Source organism: Lithobates pipiens, unplaced genomic scaffold (genome assembly GCF_037356315.1).
Source record: "Lithobates pipiens isolate NorthernLeopardFrog02 unplaced genomic scaffold, aLitPip1_a1.2 Scaffold_8, whole genome shotgun sequence".
NCBI classification, from domain to species: Eukaryota; Metazoa; Chordata; class Amphibia; order Anura; family Ranidae; genus Lithobates; species Lithobates pipiens.
In genome coordinates, this window is record NW_027507903.1 from 607,481,067 (window position 1) to 607,498,302 (window position 17,236).

At 52.7% G+C, this 17,236-nt stretch overlaps 13 non-coding genes across 13 annotated transcripts; all 13 read left to right on the forward strand.

The window, feature by feature from the left end:
* Positions 1 to 752: 752 nt before the first annotated feature.
* TRNAS-GCU (transfer RNA serine (anticodon GCU)) lies at positions 753 to 834 on the forward strand. The gene has a single exon. It is a non-coding gene; the product is annotated as a tRNA-Ser (tRNA).
* Positions 835 to 2,011: 1,177 nt separating this feature from the next.
* Positions 2,012 to 2,093, forward strand: TRNAS-GCU (transfer RNA serine (anticodon GCU)). Its single transcript has one exon. It is a non-coding gene; the product is annotated as a tRNA-Ser (tRNA).
* A 1,194-nt stretch (positions 2,094 to 3,287) lies between these two features.
* Positions 3,288 to 3,369, forward strand: TRNAS-GCU (transfer RNA serine (anticodon GCU)). Its single transcript has one exon. It is a non-coding gene; the product is annotated as a tRNA-Ser (tRNA).
* Positions 3,370 to 4,546: 1,177 nt separating this feature from the next.
* TRNAS-GCU (transfer RNA serine (anticodon GCU)) lies at positions 4,547 to 4,628 on the forward strand. The gene has a single exon. It is a non-coding gene; the product is annotated as a tRNA-Ser (tRNA).
* A 1,196-nt stretch (positions 4,629 to 5,824) lies between these two features.
* Positions 5,825 to 5,906, forward strand: TRNAS-GCU (transfer RNA serine (anticodon GCU)). The gene has a single exon. It is a non-coding gene; the product is annotated as a tRNA-Ser (tRNA).
* Positions 5,907 to 7,332: 1,426 nt separating this feature from the next.
* On the forward strand, positions 7,333 to 7,414 carry TRNAS-GCU (transfer RNA serine (anticodon GCU)). The gene has a single exon. It is a non-coding gene; the product is annotated as a tRNA-Ser (tRNA).
* A 1,186-nt stretch (positions 7,415 to 8,600) lies between these two features.
* Positions 8,601 to 8,682, forward strand: TRNAS-GCU (transfer RNA serine (anticodon GCU)). The gene has a single exon. It is a non-coding gene; the product is annotated as a tRNA-Ser (tRNA).
* Positions 8,683 to 9,874: 1,192 nt separating this feature from the next.
* Positions 9,875 to 9,956, forward strand: TRNAS-GCU (transfer RNA serine (anticodon GCU)). The gene has a single exon. It is a non-coding gene; the product is annotated as a tRNA-Ser (tRNA).
* A 1,193-nt stretch (positions 9,957 to 11,149) lies between these two features.
* On the forward strand, positions 11,150 to 11,231 carry TRNAS-GCU (transfer RNA serine (anticodon GCU)). Its single transcript has one exon. It is a non-coding gene; the product is annotated as a tRNA-Ser (tRNA).
* A 1,185-nt stretch (positions 11,232 to 12,416) lies between these two features.
* On the forward strand, positions 12,417 to 12,498 carry TRNAS-GCU (transfer RNA serine (anticodon GCU)). Its single transcript has one exon. It is a non-coding gene; the product is annotated as a tRNA-Ser (tRNA).
* A 1,192-nt stretch (positions 12,499 to 13,690) lies between these two features.
* TRNAS-GCU (transfer RNA serine (anticodon GCU)) lies at positions 13,691 to 13,772 on the forward strand. Its single transcript has one exon. It is a non-coding gene; the product is annotated as a tRNA-Ser (tRNA).
* Positions 13,773 to 14,957: 1,185 nt separating this feature from the next.
* On the forward strand, positions 14,958 to 15,039 carry TRNAS-GCU (transfer RNA serine (anticodon GCU)). Its single transcript has one exon. It is a non-coding gene; the product is annotated as a tRNA-Ser (tRNA).
* A 1,187-nt stretch (positions 15,040 to 16,226) lies between these two features.
* On the forward strand, positions 16,227 to 16,308 carry TRNAS-GCU (transfer RNA serine (anticodon GCU)). Its single transcript has one exon. It is a non-coding gene; the product is annotated as a tRNA-Ser (tRNA).
* The last annotated feature ends 928 nt before the right edge of the window (positions 16,309 to 17,236 follow it).

The window sequence follows — 17,236 nt, forward strand, 5'->3', positions numbered from 1 at the left end:
TATAACGTTTTCAGTTTTGCGCAAGCTTAATGGCAGCCTTGAGTCTCCCAAGCGTGGTAGGTTTCCAACCCAGTGCTAGCTTGAGGGAAGACCTTGCCTCCAAAGATTTGAAAAATTCTCACAAAGAGCTATCCCCCAAGTGGGGCGCTGTGGCTTAGTTGGTGAAAGCGCCTGTCTAGTAAACAGGAGATCCTGAGTTCAAATCTCAGCAGTGCCTGCCGTGGAGTCCATCCATTTCTAACATTTTCAGTATTGCGCAAGCTGAATGTCACCCCTCAGTCTCCCAAGCGTGGTAGCCCACCGACCCAGCGCTGGACCCAGGCAAGACCCTGCCTCCAACGACTTGAAAAATTCCCACTGTACATATCAGCCTATCAGGCTAAAGATCAGTCCTGGGTGCCCTTTTGAATGCAGGGGACTTATTCTTTGGAGGGAGCCCGCCTTCCCATCAACATTCTGGAGCACAGGACAATTCAGGCCTCCCTTCAATGTTGCATACCTCTTCTTCTGTGAGAACCTCAGATGGGAATCCAGTTGGACAATGCCATGGCTATGGCCTACGTCAATCACCAAGGGGGTCACCGAAGGTGGTGCCTCTCAGAAGGAAGCATATTGCCCCAGGAGGACGTGGTGCTCAGACATACTCAGACTCCTGGCAGACTCTCCGTGCGCCCTCCCAGATTGCCGGAATCTGGCTAAGCCCTTCTCAAAAGCCACAGACAAGAAACGGCCCAAGGTTCTAGGTTACACATGACGAGGTGGCCGAGTGGTTAAGGCGATGGACTGCTAATCCATTGTGCTCTGCACGCATGGGTTCGAATCCCATCCTTGTCGGTAGTTTAGTTCGTAAACAATGTAAACGTGCTTAACGTAAAGCATTTCATGGCACAAAGGTCTTGTACACATAGAAAAAAAGGCACTGTCAACCTGGACCTAGACATTCTACCTCCCTTCCATGCCCCCTCCTCGGCCCAATCCACAGCTCTCCCCTCTGCACTCAGTCAGACCCACCCTGTCCCACTTTTGTACTCCCCTCTGTCCACAGCTTTAACTTCTGTGCGAGCCGCCCCCCCCAATACCCCCCCCCCGCATTCCTGTTACGCCCTGCACTGCCCCCTGCACCCACTCTGCACTTGACTGGGTTGCAAAGGATGTGCACCACGTGAGGCGCTGTGGCTTAGTTGGTGAAAGCGCCTGTCTAGTAAACAGGAGATCCTGAGTTCAAATCTCAGCAGTGCCTGCCGTGGAGTCTTTCCATTTATAACGTTTTCAGTTTTGCGCAAGCTTAATGGCAGCCTTGAGTCTCCCAAGCGTGGTAGGTTTCCAACCCAGTGCTAGCTTGAGGGAAGACCTTGCCTCCAAAGATTTGAAAAATTCTCACAAAGAGCTATCCCCCAAGTGGGGCGCTGTGGCTTAGTTGGTGAAAGCGCCTGTCTAGTAAACAGGAGATCCTGAGTTCAAATCTCAGCAGTGCCTGCCGTGGAGTCCATCCATTTCTAACATTTTCAGTATTGCGCAAGCTGAATGTCACCCCTCAGTCTCCCAAGCGTGGTAGCCCACCGACCCAGCGCTGGACCCAGGCAAGACCCTGCCTCCAACGACTTGAAAAATTCCCACTGTACATATCAGCCTATCAGGCTAAAGATCAGTCCTGGGTGCCCTTTTGAATGCAGGGGACTTATTCTTTGGAGGGAGCCCGCCTTCCCATCAACATTCTGGAGCACAGGACAATTCAGGCCTCCCTTCAATGTTGCATACCTCTTCTTCTGTGAGAACCTCAGATGGGAATCCAGTTGGACAATGCCATGGCTATGGCCTACGTCAATCACCAAGGGGGTCACCGAAGGTGGTGCCTCTCAGAAGGAAGCATATTGCCCCAGGAGGACATGGTGCTCAGACATACTCAGACTCCTGGCAGACTCTCCGTGCGCCCTCCCAGATTGCCGGAATCTGGCTAAGCCCTTCTCAAAAGCCACAGACAAGAAACGGCCCAAGGTTCTAGGTTACACATGACGAGGTGGCCGAGTGGTTAAGGCGATGGACTGCTAATCCATTGTGCTCTGCACGCATGGGTTCGAATCCCATCCTCGTCGGTAGTTTAGTTTGTAATCAATGTAAACGTGCTTAACGTAAAGCATTTCATGGCACAAAGGTCTTGTACACATAGAAAAAAAGGCACTGTCAACCTGGACCTAGACATTCTACCTCCCTTCCATGCCCCCTCCTCGGCCCAATCCACAGCTCTCCCCTCTGCACTCAGTCAGACCCACCCTGTCCCACTTTTGTACTCCCCTCTGTCCACAGCTTTAACTTCTGTGCGAGCCGCCCCCCCCAATACCCCCCCCCCCCCCAGCTCCAGCCCCCGCATTCCTGTTACGCCCTGCACTGCCCCCTGCACCCACTCTGCACTTGACTGGGTTGCAAAGGATGTGCACCACGTGAGGCGCTGTGGCTTAGTTGGTGAAAGCGCCTGTCTAGTAAACAGGAGATCCTGAGTTCAAATCTCAGCAGTGCCTGCCGTGGAGTCTTTCCATTTATAACGTTTTCAGTTTTGCGCAAGCTTAATGGCAGCCTTGAGTCTCCCAAGCGTGGTAGGTTTCCAACCCAGTGCTAGCTTGAGGGAAGACCTTGCCTCCAAAGATTTGAAAAATTCTCACAAAGAGCTATCCTCCAAGTGGGGCGCTGTGGCTTAGTTGGTGAAAGTGCCTGTCTAGTAAACAGGAGATCCTGAGTTCAAATCTCAGCAGTGCCTGCCGTGGAGTCCATCCATTTCTAACATTTTCAGTATTGCGCAAGCTGAATGTCACCCCTCAGTCTCCCAAGCGTGGTAGCCCACCGACCCAGCGCTGGACCCAGGCAAGACCCTGCCTCCAACGACTTGAAAAATTCCCACTGTACATATCAGCCTATCAGGCTAAAGATCAGTCCTGGGTGCCCTTTTGAATGCAGGGGACTTATTCTTTGGAGGGAGCCCGCCTTCCCATCAACATTCTGGAGCACAGGACAATTCAGGCCTCCCTTCAATGTTGCATACCTCTTCTTCTGTGAGAACCTCAGATGGGAATCCAGTTGGACAATGCCATGGCTATGGCCTACGTCAATCACCAAGGGGGTCACCGAAGGTGGTGCCTCTCAGAAGGAAGCATATTGCCCCAGGAGGACGTGGTGCTCAGACATACTCAGACTCCTGGCAGACTCTCCGTGCGCCCTCCCAGATTGCCGGAATCTGGCTAAGCCCTTCTCAAAAGCCACAGACAAGAAACGGCCCAAGGTTCTAGGTTACACATGACGAGGTGGCCGAGTGGTTAAGGCGATGGACTGCTAATCCATTGTGCTCTGCACGCATGGGTTCGAATCCCATCCTTGTCGGTAGTTTAGTTCGTAATCAATGTAAACGTGCTTAACGTAAAGCATTTCATGGCACAAAGGTCTTGTACACATAGAAAAAAAGGCACTGTCAACCTGGACCTAGACATTCTACCTCCCTTCCATGCCCCCTCCTCGGCCCAATCCACAGCTCTCCCCTCTGCACTCAGTCAGACCCACCCTGTCCCACTTTTGTACTCCCCTCTGTCCACAGCTTTAACTTCTGTGCGAGCCGCCCCCCCCAATACCCCCCCCCCGCATTCCTGTTACGCCCTGCACTGCCCCCTGCACCCACTCTGCACTTGACTGGGTTGCAAAGGATGTGCACCACGTGAGGCGCTGTGGCTTAGTTGGTGAAAGCGCCTGTCTAGTAAACAGGAGATCCTGAGTTCAAATCTCAGCAGTGCCTGCCGTGGAGTCTTTCCATTTATAACGTTTTCAGTTTTGCGCAAGCTTAATGGCAGCCTTGAGTCTCCCAAGCGTGGTAGGTTTCCAACCCAGTGCTAGCTTGAGGGAAGACCTTGCCTCCAAAGATTTGAAAAATTCTCACAAAGAGCTATCCCCCAAGTGGGGCGCTGTGGCTTAGTTGGTGAAAGCGCCTGTCTAGTAAACAGGAGATCCTGAGTTCAAATCTCAGCAGTGCCTGCCGTGGAGTCCATCCATTTCTAACATTTTCAGTATTGCGCAAGCTGAATGTCACCCCTCAGTCTCCCAAGCGTGGTAGCCCACCGACCCAGCGCTGGACCCAGGCAAGACCCTGCCTCCAACGACTTGAAAAATTCCCACTGTACATATCAGCCTATCAGGCTAAAGATCAGTCCTGGGTGCCCTTTTGAATGCAGGGGACTTATTCTTTGGAGGGAGCCCGCCTTCCCATCAACATTCTGGAGCACAGGACAATTCAGGCCTCCCTTCAATGTTGCATACCTCTTCTTCTGTGAGAACCTCAGATGGGAATCCAGTTGGACAATGCCATGGCTATGGCCTACGTCAATCACCAAGGGGGTCACCGAAGGTGGTGCCTCTCAGAAGGAAGCATATTGCCCCAGGAGGACATGGTGCTCAGACATACTCAGACTCCTGGCAGACTCTCCGTGCGCCCTCCCAGATTGCCGGAATCTGGCTAAGCCCTTCTCAAAAGCCACAGACAAGAAACGGCCCAAGGTTCTAGGTTACACATGACGAGGTGGCCGAGTGGTTAAGGCGATGGACTGCTAATCCATTGTGCTCTGCACGCATGGGTTCGAATCCCATCCTCGTCGGTAGTTTAGTTTGTAATCAATGTAAACGTGCTTAATGTAAAGCATTTCATGGCACAAAGGTCTTGTACACATAGAAAAAAAGGCACTGTCAACCTGGACCTAGACATTCTACCTCCCTTCCATGCCCCCTCCTCGGCCCAATCCACAGCTCTCCCCTCTGCACTCAGTCAGACCCACCCTGTCCCACTTTTGTACTCCCCTCTGTCCACAGCTTTAACTTCTGTGCGAGCCGCCCCCCCCAATACCCCCCCCCCCCCCCCAGCTCCAGCCCCCGCATTCCTGTTACGCCCTGCACTGCCCCCTGCACCCACTCTGCACTTGACTGGGTTGCAAAGGATGTGCACCACGTGAGGCGCTGTGGCTTAGTTGGTGAAAGCGCCTGTCTAGTAAACAGGAGATCCTGAGTTCAAATCTCAGCAGTGCCTGCCGTGGAGTCTTTCCATTTATAACGTTTTCAGTTTTGCGCAAGCTTAATGGCAGCCTTGAGTCTCCCAAGCGTGGTAGGTTTCCAACCCAGTGCTAGCTTGAGGGAAGACCTTGCCTCCAAAGATTTGAAAAATTCTCACAAAGAGCTATCCTCCAAGTGGGGCGCTGTGGCTTAGTTGGTGAAAGTGCCTGTCTAGTAAACAGGAGATCCTGAGTTCAAATCTCAGCAGTGCCTGCCGTGGAGTCCATCCATTTCTAACATTTTCAGTATTGCGCAAGCTGAATGTCACCCCTCAGTCTCCCAAGCGTGGTAGCCCACCGACCCAGCGCTGGACCCAGGCAAGACCCTGCCTCCAACGACTTGAAAAATTCCCACTGTACATATCAGCCTATCAGGCTAAAGATCAGTCCTGGGTGCCCTTTTGAATGCAGGGGACTTATTCTTTGGAGGGAGCCCGCCTTCCCATCAACATTCTGGAGCACAGGACAATTCAGGCCTCCCTTCAATGTTGCATACCTCTTCTTCTGTGAGAACCTCAGATGGGAATCCAGTTGGACAATGCCATGGCTATGGCCTACGTCAATCACCAAGGGGGTCACCGAAGGTGGTGCCTCTCAGAAGGAAGCATATTGCCCCAGGAGGACGTGGTGCTCAGACATACTCAGACTCCTGGCAGACTCTCCGTGCGCCCTCCCAGATTGCCGGAATCTGGCTAAGCCCTTCTCAAAAGCCACAGACAAGAAACGGCCCAAGGTTCTAGGTTACACATGACGAGGTGGCCGAGTGGTTAAGGCGATGGACTGCTAATCCATTGTGCTCTGCACGCATGGGTTCGAATCCCATCCTCGTCGGTAGTTTAGTTCGTAATCAATGTAAACGTGCTTAACGTAAAGCATTTCATGGCACAAAGGTCTTGTACACATAGAAAAAAAGGCACTGTCAACCTGGACCTAGACATTCTACCTCCCTTCCATGCCCCCTCCTCGGCCCAATCCACAGCTCTCCCCTCTGCACTCAGTCAGACCCACCCTGTCCCACTTTTGTACTCCCCTCTGTCCACAGCTTTAACTTCTGTGCGAGCCGCCCCCCCCAATACCCCCCCCCCAGCTCCAGCCCCCGCATTCCTGTTACGCCCTGCACTGCCCCCTGCACCCACTCTGCACTTGACTGGGTTGCAAAGGATGTGCACCACGTGAGGCGCTGTGGCTTAGTTGGTGAAAGCGCCTGTCTAGTAAACAGGAGATCCTGAGTTCAAATCTCAGCAGTGCCTGCCGTGGAGTCTTTCCATTTATAACGTTTTCAGTTTTGCGCAAGCTTAATGGCAGCCTTGAGTCTCCCAAGCGTGGTAGGTTTCCAACCCAGTGCTAGCTTGAGGGAAGACCTTGCCTCCAAAGATTTGAAAAATTCTCACAAAGAGCTATCCCCCAAGTGGGGCGCTGTGGCTTAGTTGGTGAAAGCGCCTGTCTAGTAAACAGGAGATCCTGAGTTCAAATCTCAGCAGTGCCTGCCGTGGAGTCTTTCCATTTATAACGTTTTCAGTTTTGCGCAAGCTTAATGGCAGCCTTGAGTCTCCCAAGCGTGGTAGGTTTCCAACCCAGTGCTAGCTTGAGGGAAGACCTTGCCTCCAAAGATTTGAAAAATTCTCACAAAGAGCTATCCCCCAAGTGGGGCGCTGTGGCTTAGTTGGTGAAAGCGCCTGTCTAGTAAACAGGAGATCCTGAGTTCAAATCTCAGCAGTGCCTGCCGTGGAGTCCATCCATTTCTAACATTTTCAGTATTGCGCAAGCTGAATGTCACCCCTCAGTCTCCCAAGCGTGGTAGCCCACCGACCCAGCGCTGGACCCAGGCAAGACCCTGCCTCCAATGACTTGAAAAATTCCCACTGTACATATCAGCCTATCAGGCTAAAGATCAGTCCTGGGTGCCCTTTTGAATGCAGGGGACTTATTCTTTGGAGGGAGCCCGCCTTCCCATCAACATCCTGGAGCACAGGACAATTCAGGCCTCCCTTCAATGTTGCATACCTCTTCTTCTGTGAGAACCTCAGATGGGAATCCAGTTGGACAATGCCATGGCTATGGCCTACGTCAATCACCAAGGGGGTCACCGAAGGTGGTGCCTCTCAGAAGGAAGCATATTGCCCCAGGAGGACGTGGTGCTCAGACATACTCAGACTCCTGGCAGACTCTCCGTGCGCCCTCCCAGATTGCCGGAATCTGGCTAAGCCCTTCTCAAAAGCCACAGACAAGAAACGGCCCAAGGGTCTAGGTTACACATGACGAGGTGGCCGAGTGGTTAAGGCGATGGACTGCTAATCCATTGTGCTCTGCATGCATGGGTTCGAATCCCATCCTCGTCGGTAGTTTAGTTTGTAATCAATGTAAACGTGCTTAACGTAAAGCATTTCATGGCACAAAGGTCTTGTACACATAGAAAAAAAGGCACTGTCAACCTGGACCTAGACATTCTACCTCCCTTCCATGCCCCCTCCTCGGCCCAATCCACAGCTCTCCCCTCTGCACTCAGTCAGACCCACCCTGTCCCACTTTTGTACTCCCCTCTGTCCACAGCTTTAACTTCTGTGCGAGCCGCCCCCCCCAATACCCCCCCAGCTCCAGCCCCCGCATTCCTGTTACGCCCTGCACTGCCCCCTGCACCCACTCTGCACTTGACTGGGTTGCAAAGGATGTGCACCAGTGAGGCGCTGTGGCTTAGTTGGTGAAAGCGCCTGTCTAGTAAACAGGAGATCCTGAGTTCAAATCTCAGCAGTGCCTGCCGTGGAGTCTTTCCATTTATAACGTTTTCAGTTTTGCGCAAGCTTAATGGCAGCCTTGAGTCTCCCAAGCGTGGTAGGTTTCCAACCCAGTGCTAGCTTGAGGGAAGACCTTGCCTCCAAAGATTTGAAAAATTCTCACAAAGAGCTATCCCCCAAGTGGGGCGCTGTGGCTTAGTTGGTGAAAGCGCCTGTCTAGTAAACAGGAGATCCTGAGTTCAAATCTCAGCAGTGCCTGCCGTGGAGTCCATCCATTTCTAACATTTTCAGTATTGCGCAAGCTGAATGTCACCCCTCAGTCTCCCAAGCGTGGTAGCCCACCGACCCAGCGCTGGACCCAGGCAAGACCCTGCCTCCAACGACTTGAAAAATTCCCACTGTACATATCAGCCTATCAGGCTAAAGATCAGTCCTGGGTGCCCTTTTGAATGCAGGGGACTTATTCTTTGGAGGGAGCCCGCCTTCCCATCAACATTCTGGAGCACAGGACAATTCAGGCCTCCCTTCAATGTTGCATACCTCTTCTTCTGTGAGAACCTCAGATGGGAATCCAGTTGGACAATGCCATGGCTATGGCCTACGTCAATCACCAAGGGGGTCACCGAAGGTGGTGCCTCTCAGAAGGAAGCATATTGCCCCAGGAGGACGTGGTGCTCAGACATACTCAGACTCCTGGCAGACTCTCCGTGCGCCCTCCCAGATTGCCGGAATCTGGCTAAGCCCTTCTCAAAAGCCACAGACAAGAAACGGCCCAAGGTTCTAGGTTACACATGACGAGGTGGCCGAGTGGTTAAGGCGATGGACTGCTAATCCATTGTGCTCTGCACGCATGGGTTCGAATCCCATCCTCGTCGGTAGTTTAGTTCGTAATCAATGTAAACGTGCTTAACGTAAAGCATTTCATGGCACAAAGGTCTTGTACACATAGAAAAAAAGGCACTGTCAACCTGGACCTAGACATTCTACCTCCCTTCCATGCCCCCTCCTCGGCCCAATCCACAGCTCTCCCCTCTGCACTCAGTCAGACCCACCCTGTCCCACTTTTGTACTCCCCTCTGTCCACAGCTTTAACTTCTGTGCGAGCCGCCCCCCCCAATACCCCCCCCCCCCAGCTCCAGCCCCCGCATTCCTGTTACGCCCTGCACTGCCCCCTGCACCCACTCTGCACTTGACTGGGTTGCAAAGGATGTGCACCACGTGAGGCGCTGTGGCTTAGTTGGTGAAAGCGCCTGTCTAGTAAACAGGAGATCCTGAGTTCAAATCTCAGCAGTGCCTGCCGTGGAGTCTTTCCATTTATAACGTTTTCAGTTTTGCGCAAGCTTAATGGCAGCCTTGAGTCTCCCAAGCGTGGTAGGTTTCCAACCCAGTGCTAGCTTGAGGGAAGACCTTGCCTCCAAAGATTTGAAAAATTCTCACAAAGAGCTATCCCCCAAGTGGGGCGCTGTGGCTTAGTTGGTGAAAGCGCCTGTCTAGTAAACAGGAGATCCTGAGTTCAAATCTCAGCAGTGCCTGCCGTGGAGTCCATCCATTTCTAACATTTTCAGTATTGCGCAAGCTGAATGTCACCCCTCAGTCTCCCAAGCGTGGTAGCCCACCGACCCAGCGCTGGACCCAGGCAAGACCCTGCCTCCAACGACTTGAAAAATTCCCACTGTACATATCAGCCTATCAGGCTAAAGATCAGTCCTGGGTGCCCTTTTGAATGCAGGGGACTTATTCTTTGGAGGGAGCCCGCCTTCCCATCAACATCCTGGAGCACAGGACAATTCAGGCCTCCCTTCAATGTTGCATACCTCTTCTTCTGTGAGAACCTCAGATGGGAATCCAGTTGGACAATGCCATGGCTATGGCCTACGTCAATCACCAAGGGGGTCACCGAAGGTGGTGCCTCTCAGAAGGAAGCATATTGCCCCAGGAGGACGTGGTGCTCAGACATACTCAGACTCCTGGCAGACTCTCCGTGCGCCCTCCCAGATTGCCGGAATCTGGCTAAGCCCTTCTCAAAAGCCACAGACAAGAAACGGCCCAAGGTTCTAGGTTACACATGACGAGGTGGCCGAGTGGTTAAGGCGATGGACTGCTAATCCATTGTGCTCTGCACGCATGGGTTCGAATCCCATCCTCGTCGGTAGTTTAGTTTGTAATCAATGTAAACGTGCTTAACGTAAAGCATTTCATGGCACAAAGGTCTTGTACACATAGAAAAAAAGGCACTGTCAACCTGGACCTAGACATTCTACCTCCCTTCCATGCCCCCTCCTCGGCCCAATCCACAGCTCTCCCCTCTGCACTCAGTCAGACCCACCCTGTCCCACTTTTGTACTCCCCTCTGTCCACAGCTTTAACTTCTGTGCGAGCCGCCCCCCCCAATACCCCCCCCCCCCCAGCTCCAGCCCCCGCATTCCTGTTACGCCCTGCACTGCCCCCTGCACCCACTCTGCACTTGACTGGGTTGCAAAGGATGTGCACCACGTGAGGCGCTGTGGCTTAGTTGGTGAAAGCGCCTGTCTAGTAAACAGGAGATCCTGAGTTCAAATCTCAGCAGTGCCTGCCATGGAGTCTTTCCATTTATAACGTTTTCAGTTTTGCGCAAGCTTAATGGCAGCCTTGAGTCTCCCAAGCGTGGTAGGTTTCCAACCCAGTGCTAGCTTGAGGGAAGACCTTGCCTCCAAAGATTTGAAAAATTCTCACAAAGAGCTATCCCCCAAGTGGGGCGCTGTGGCTTAGTTGGTGAAAGCGCCTGTCTAGTAAACAGGAGATCCTGAGTTCAAATCTCAGCAGTGCCTGCCGTGGAGTCCATCCATTTCTAACATTTTCAGTATTGCGCAAGCTGAATGTCACCCCTCAGTCTCCCAAGCGTGGTAGCCCACCGACCCAGCGCTGGACCCAGGCAAGACCCTGCCTCCAATGACTTGAAAAATTCCCACTGTACATATCAGCCTATCAGGCTAAAGATCAGTCCTGGGTGCCCTTTTGAATGCAGGGGACTTATTCTTTGGAGGGAGCCCGCCTTCCCATCAACATCCTGGAGCACAGGACAATTCAGGCCTCCCTTCAATGTTGCATACCTCTTCTTCTGTGAGAACCTCAGATGGGAATCCAGTTGGACAATGCCATGGCTATGGCCTACGTCAATCACCAAGGGGGTCACCGAAGGTGGTGCCTCTCAGAAGGAAGCATATTGCCCCAGGAGGACGTGGTGCTCAGACATACTCAGACTCCTGGCAGACTCTCCGTGCGCCCTCCCAGATTGCCGGAATCTGGCTAAGCCCTTCTCAAAAGCCACAGACAAGAAACGGCCCAAGGGTCTAGGTTACACATGACGAGGTGGCCGAGTGGTTAAGGCGATGGACTGCTAATCCATTGTGCTCTGCATGCATGGGTTCGAATCCCATCCTCGTCGGTAGTTTAGTTTGTAATCAATGTAAACGTGCTTAACGTAAAGCATTTCATGGCACAAAGGTCTTGTACACATAGAAAAAAAGGCACTGTCAACCTGGACCTAGACATTCTACCTCCCTTCCATGCCCCCTCCTCGGCCCAATCCACAGCTCTCCCCTCTGCACTCAGTCAGACCCACCCTGTCCCACTTTTGTACTCCCCTCTGTCCACAGCTTTAACTTCTGTGCGAGCCGCCCCCCCCAATACCCCCCAGCTCCAGCCCCCGCATTCCTGTTACGCCCTGCACTGCCCCCTGCACCCACTCTGCACTTGACTGGGTTGCAAAGGATGTGCACCAGTGAGGCGCTGTGGCTTAGTTGGTGAAAGCGCCTGTCTAGTAAACAGGAGATCCTGAGTTCAAATCTCAGCAGTGCCTGCCGTGGAGTCTTTCCATTTATAACGTTTTCAGTTTTGCGCAAGCTTAATGGCAGCCTTGAGTCTCCCAAGCGTGGTAGGTTTCCAACCCAGTGCTAGCTTGAGGGAAGACCTTGCCTCCAAAGATTTGAAAAATTCTCACAAAGAGCTATCCCCCAAGTGGGGCGCTGTGGCTTAGTTGGTGAAAGCGCCTGTCTAGTAAACAGGAGATCCTGAGTTCAAATCTCAGCAGTGCCTGCCGTGGAGTCCATCCATTTCTAACATTTTCAGTATTGCGCAAGCTGAATGTCACCCCTCAGTCTCCCAAGCGTGGTAGCCCACCGACCCAGCGCTGGACCCAGGCAAGACCCTGCCTCCAACGACTTGAAAAATTCCCACTGTACATATCAGCCTATCAGGCTAAAGATCAGTCCTGGGTGCCCTTTTGAATGCAGGGGACTTATTCTTTGGAGGGAGCCCGCCTTCCCATCAACATTCTGGAGCACAGGACAATTCAGGCCTCCCTTCAATGTTGCATACCTCTTCTTCTGTGAGAACCTCAGATGGGAATCCAGTTGGACAATGCCATGGCTATGGCCTACGTCAATCACCAAGGGGGTCACCGAAGGTGGTGCCTCTCAGAAGGAAGCATATTGCCCCAGGAGGACGTGGTGCTCAGACATACTCAGACTCCTGGCAGACTCTCCGTGCGCCCTCCCAGATTGCCGGAACCTGGCTAAGCCCTTCTCAAAAGCCACAGACAAGAAACGGCCCAAGGTTCTAGGTTACACATGACGAGGTGGCCGAGTGGTTAAGGCGATGGACTGCTAATCCATTGTGCTCTGCACGCGTGGGTTCGAATCCCATCCTCGTCGGTAGTTTAGTTCGTAATCAATGTAAACGTGCTTAACGTAAAGCATTTCATGGCACAAAGGTCTTGTACACATAGAAAAAAAGGCACTGTCAACCTGGACCTTGACATTCTACCTCCCTTCCATGCCCCCTCCTCGGCCCAATCCCAGCTCTCCCCTCTGCACTCAGTCAGACCCACCCTGTCCCACTTTTGTACTCCCCTCTGTCCACAGCTTTAACTTCTGTGCGAGCCGCCCCCCCCAATACCCCCCCCCCCCCAGCTCCAGCCCCCGCATTCCTGTTACGCCCTGCACTGCCCCCTGCACCCACTCTGCACTTGACTGGGTTGCAAAGGATGTGCACCATGTGAGGCGCTGTGGCTTAGTTGGTGAAAGCGCCTGTCTAGTAAACAGGAGATCCTGAGTTCAAATCTCAGCAGTGCCTGCCGTGGAGTCTTTCCATTTATAACGTTTTCAGTTTTGCGCAAGCTTAATGGCAGCCTTGAGTCTCCCAAGCGTGGTAGGTTTCCAACCCAGTGCTAGCTTGAGGGAAGACCTTGCCTCCAAAGATTTGAAAAATTCTCACAAAGAGCTATCCCCCAAGTGGGGCGCTGTGGCTTAGTTGGTGAAAGCGCCTGTCTAGTAAACAGGAGATCCTGAGTTCAAATCTCAGCAGTGCCTGCCGTGGAGTCCATCCATTTCTAACATTTTCAGTATTGCGCAAGCTGAATGTCACCCCTCAGTCTCCCAAGCGTGGTAGCCCACCGACCCAGCGCTGGACCCAGGCAAGACCCTGCCTCCAATGACTTGAAAAATTCCCACTGTACATATCAGCCTATCAGGCTAAAGATCAGTCCTGGGTGCCCTTTTGAATGCAGGGGACTTATTCTTTGGAGGGAGCCCGCCTTCCCATCAACATCCTGGAGCACAGGACAATTCAGGCCTCCCTTCAATGTTGCATACCTCTTCTTCTGTGAGAACCTCAGATGGGAATCCAGTTGGACAATGCCATGGCTATGGCCTACGTCAATCACCAAGGGGGTCACCGAAGGTGGTGCCTCTCAGAAGGAAGCATATTGCCCCAGGAGGACGTGGTGCTCAGACATACTCAGACTCCTGGCAGACTCTCCGTGCGCCCTCCCAGATTGCCGGAATCTGGCTAAGCCCTTCTCAAAAGCCACAGACAAGAAACGGCCCAAGGGTCTAGGTTACACATGACGAGGTGGCCGAGTGGTTAAGGCGATGGACTGCTAATCCATTGTGCTCTGCATGCATGGGTTCGAATCCCATCCTCGTCGGTAGTTTAGTTTGTAATCAATGTAAACGTGCTTAACGTAAAGCATTTCATGGCACAAAGGTCTTGTACACATAGAAAAAAAGGCACTGTCAACCTGGACTTGGACATTCTACCTCCCTTCCATGCCCCCTCCTCGGCCCAATCCACAGCTCTCCCCTCTGCACTCAGTCAGACCCACCCTGTCCCACTTTTGTACTCCCCTCTGTCCACAGCTTTAACTTCTGTGCGAGCCGCCCCCCCCAATACCCCCCAGCTCCAGCCCCCGCATTCCTGTTACGCCCTGCACTGCCCCCTGCACCCACTCTGCACTTGACTGGGTTGCAAAGGATGTGCACCAGTGAGGCGCTGTGGTTTAGTTGGTGAAAGCGCCTGTCTAGTAAACAGGAGATCCTGAGTTCAAATCTCAGCAGTGCCTGCCGTGGAGTCTTTCCATTTATAACGTTTTCAGTTTTGCGCAAGCTTAATGGCAGCCTTGAGTCTCCCAAGCTGGGTAGGTTTCCAACCCAGTGCTAGCTTGAGGGAAGACCTTGCCTCCAAAGATTTGAAAAATTCTCACAAAGAGCTATCCCCCAAGTGGGGCGCTGTGGCTTAGTTGGTGAAAGCGCCTGTCTAGTAAACAGGAGATCCTGAGTTCAAATCTCAGCAGTGCCTGCCGTGGAGTCCATCCATTTCTAACATTTTCAGTATTGCGCAAGCTGAATGTCACCCCTCAGTCTCCCAAGCGTGGTAGCCCACCGACCCAGCGCTGGACCCAGGCAAGACCCTGCCTCCAACGACTTGAAAAATTCCCACTGTACATATCAGCCTATCAGGCTAAAGATCAGTCCTGGGTGCCCTTTTGAATGCAGGGGACTTATTCTTTGGAGGGAGCCCGCCTTCCCATCAACATTCTGGAGCACAGGACAATTCAGGCCTCCCTTCAATGTTGCATACCTCTTCTTCTGTGAGAACCTCAGATGGGAATCCAGTTGGACAATGCCATGGCTATGGCCTACGTCAATCACCAAGGGGGTCACCGAAGGTGGTGCCTCTCAGAAGGAAGCATATTGCCCCAGGAGGACGTGGTGCTCAGACATACTCAGACTCCTGGCAGACTCTCCGTGCGCCCTCCCAGATTGCCGGAATCTGGCTAAGCCCTTCTCAAAAGCCACAGACAAGAAACGGCCCAAGGTTCTAGGTTACACATGACGAGGTGGCCGAGTGGTTAAGGCGATGGACTGCTAATCCATTGTGCTCTGCACGCATGGGTTCGAATCCCATCCTCGTCGGTAGTTTAGTTCGTAATCAATGTAAACGTGCTTAACGTAAAGCATTTCATGGCACAAAGGTCTTGTACACATAGAAAAAAAGGCACTGTCAACCTGGACCTAGACATTCTACCTCCCTTCCATGCCCCCTCCTCGGCCCAATCCACAGCTCTCCCCTCTGCACTCAGTCAGACCCACCCTGTCCCACTTTTGTACTCCCCTCTGTCCACAGCTTTAACTTCTGTGCGAGCCGGCCCCCCCCAATACCCCCCAGCTCCAGCCCCCGCATTCCTGTTACGCCCTGCACTGCCCCCTGCACCCACTCTGCACTTGACTGGGTTGCAAAGGATGTGCACCACGTGAGGCGCTGTGGCTTAGTTGGTGAAAGCGCCTGTCTAGTAAACAGGAGATCCTGAGTTCAAATCTCAGCAGTGCCTGCCGTGGAGTCTTTCCATTTATAACGTTTTCAGTATTGCGCAAGCTTAATGGCAGCCTTGAGTCTCCCAAGCGTGGTAGGTTTCCAACCCAGTGCTAGCTTGAGGGAAGACCTTGCCTCCAAAGATTTGAAAAATTCTCACAAAGAGCTATCCCCCAAGTGGGGCGCTGTGGCTTAGTTGGTGAAAGTGCCTGTCTAGTAAACAGGAGATCCTGAGTTAAAATCTCAGCAGTGCCTGCCGTGGAGTCCATCCATTTCTAACATTTTCAGTATTGCGCAAGCTGAATGTCACCCCTCAGTCTCCCAAGCGTGGTAGCCCACCGACCCAGCGCTGGACCCAGGCAAGACCCTGCCTCCAACGACTTGAAAAATTCCCACTGTACATATCAGCCTATCAGGCTAAAGATCAGTCCTGGGTGCCCTTTTGAATGCAGGGGACTTATTCTTTGGAGGGAGCCCGCCTTCCCATCAACATTCTGGAGCACAGGACAATTCAGGCCTCCCTTCAATGTTGCATACCTCTTCTTCTGTGAGAACCTCAGATGGGAATCCAGTTGGACAATGCCATGGCTATGGCCTACGTCAATCACCAAGGGGGTCACCGAAGGTGGTGCCTCTCAGAAGGAAGCATATTGCCCCAGGAGGACGTGGTGCTCAGACATACTCAGACTCCTGGCAGACTCTCCGTGCGCCCTCCCAGATTGCCGGAATCTGGCTAAGCCCTTCTCAAAAGCCACAGACAAGAAACGGCCCAAGGTTCTAGGTTACACATGACGAGGTGGCCGAGTGGTTAAGGCGATGGACTGCTAATCCATTGTGCTCTGCACGCATGGGTTCGAATCCCATCCTCGTCGGTAGTTTAGTTCGTAATCAATGTAAACGTGCTTAACGTAAAGCATTTCATGGCACAAAGGTCTTGTACACATAGAAAAAAAGGCACTGTCAACCTGGACCTAGACATTCTACCTCCCTTCCATGCCCCCTCCTCGGCCCAATCCACAGCTCTCCCCTCTGCACTCAGTCAGACCCACCCTGTCCCACTTTTGTACTCCCCTCTGTCCACAGCTTTAACTTCTGTGCGAGCCGCCCCCCCCAATACCCCCCAGCTCCAGCCCCCGCATTCCTGTTACGCCCTGCACTGCCCCCTGCACCCACTCTGCACTTGACTGGGTTGCAAAGGATGTGCACCACGTGAGGCGCTGTGGCTTAGTTGGTGAAAGCGCCTGTCTAGTAAACAGGAGATCCTGAGTTCAAATCTCAGCAGTGCCTGCCGTGGAGTCTTTCCATTTATAACGTTTTCAGTTTTGCGCAAGCTTAATGGCAGCCTTGAGTCTCCCAAGCGTGGTAGGTTTCCAACCCAGTGCTAGCTTGAGGGAAGACCTTGCCTCCAAAGATTTGAAAAATTCTCACAAAGAGCTATCCCCCAAGTGGGGCGCTGTGGCTTAGTTGGTGAAAGCGCCTGTCTAGTAAACAGGAGATCCTGAGTTCAAATCTCAGCAGTGCCTGCCGTGGAGTCCATCCATTTCTAACATTTTCAGTATTGCGCAAGCTGAATGTCACCCCTCAGTCTCCCAAGCGTGGTAGCCCACCGACCCAGCGCTGGACCCAGGCAAGACCCTGCCTCCAACGACTTGAAAAATTCCCACTGTACATATCAGCCTATCAGGCTAAAGATCAGTCCTGGGTGCCCTTTTGAATGCAGGGGACTTATTCTTTGGAGGGAGCCCACCTTCCCATCAACATTCTGGAGCACAGGACAATTCAGGCCTCCCTTCAATGTTG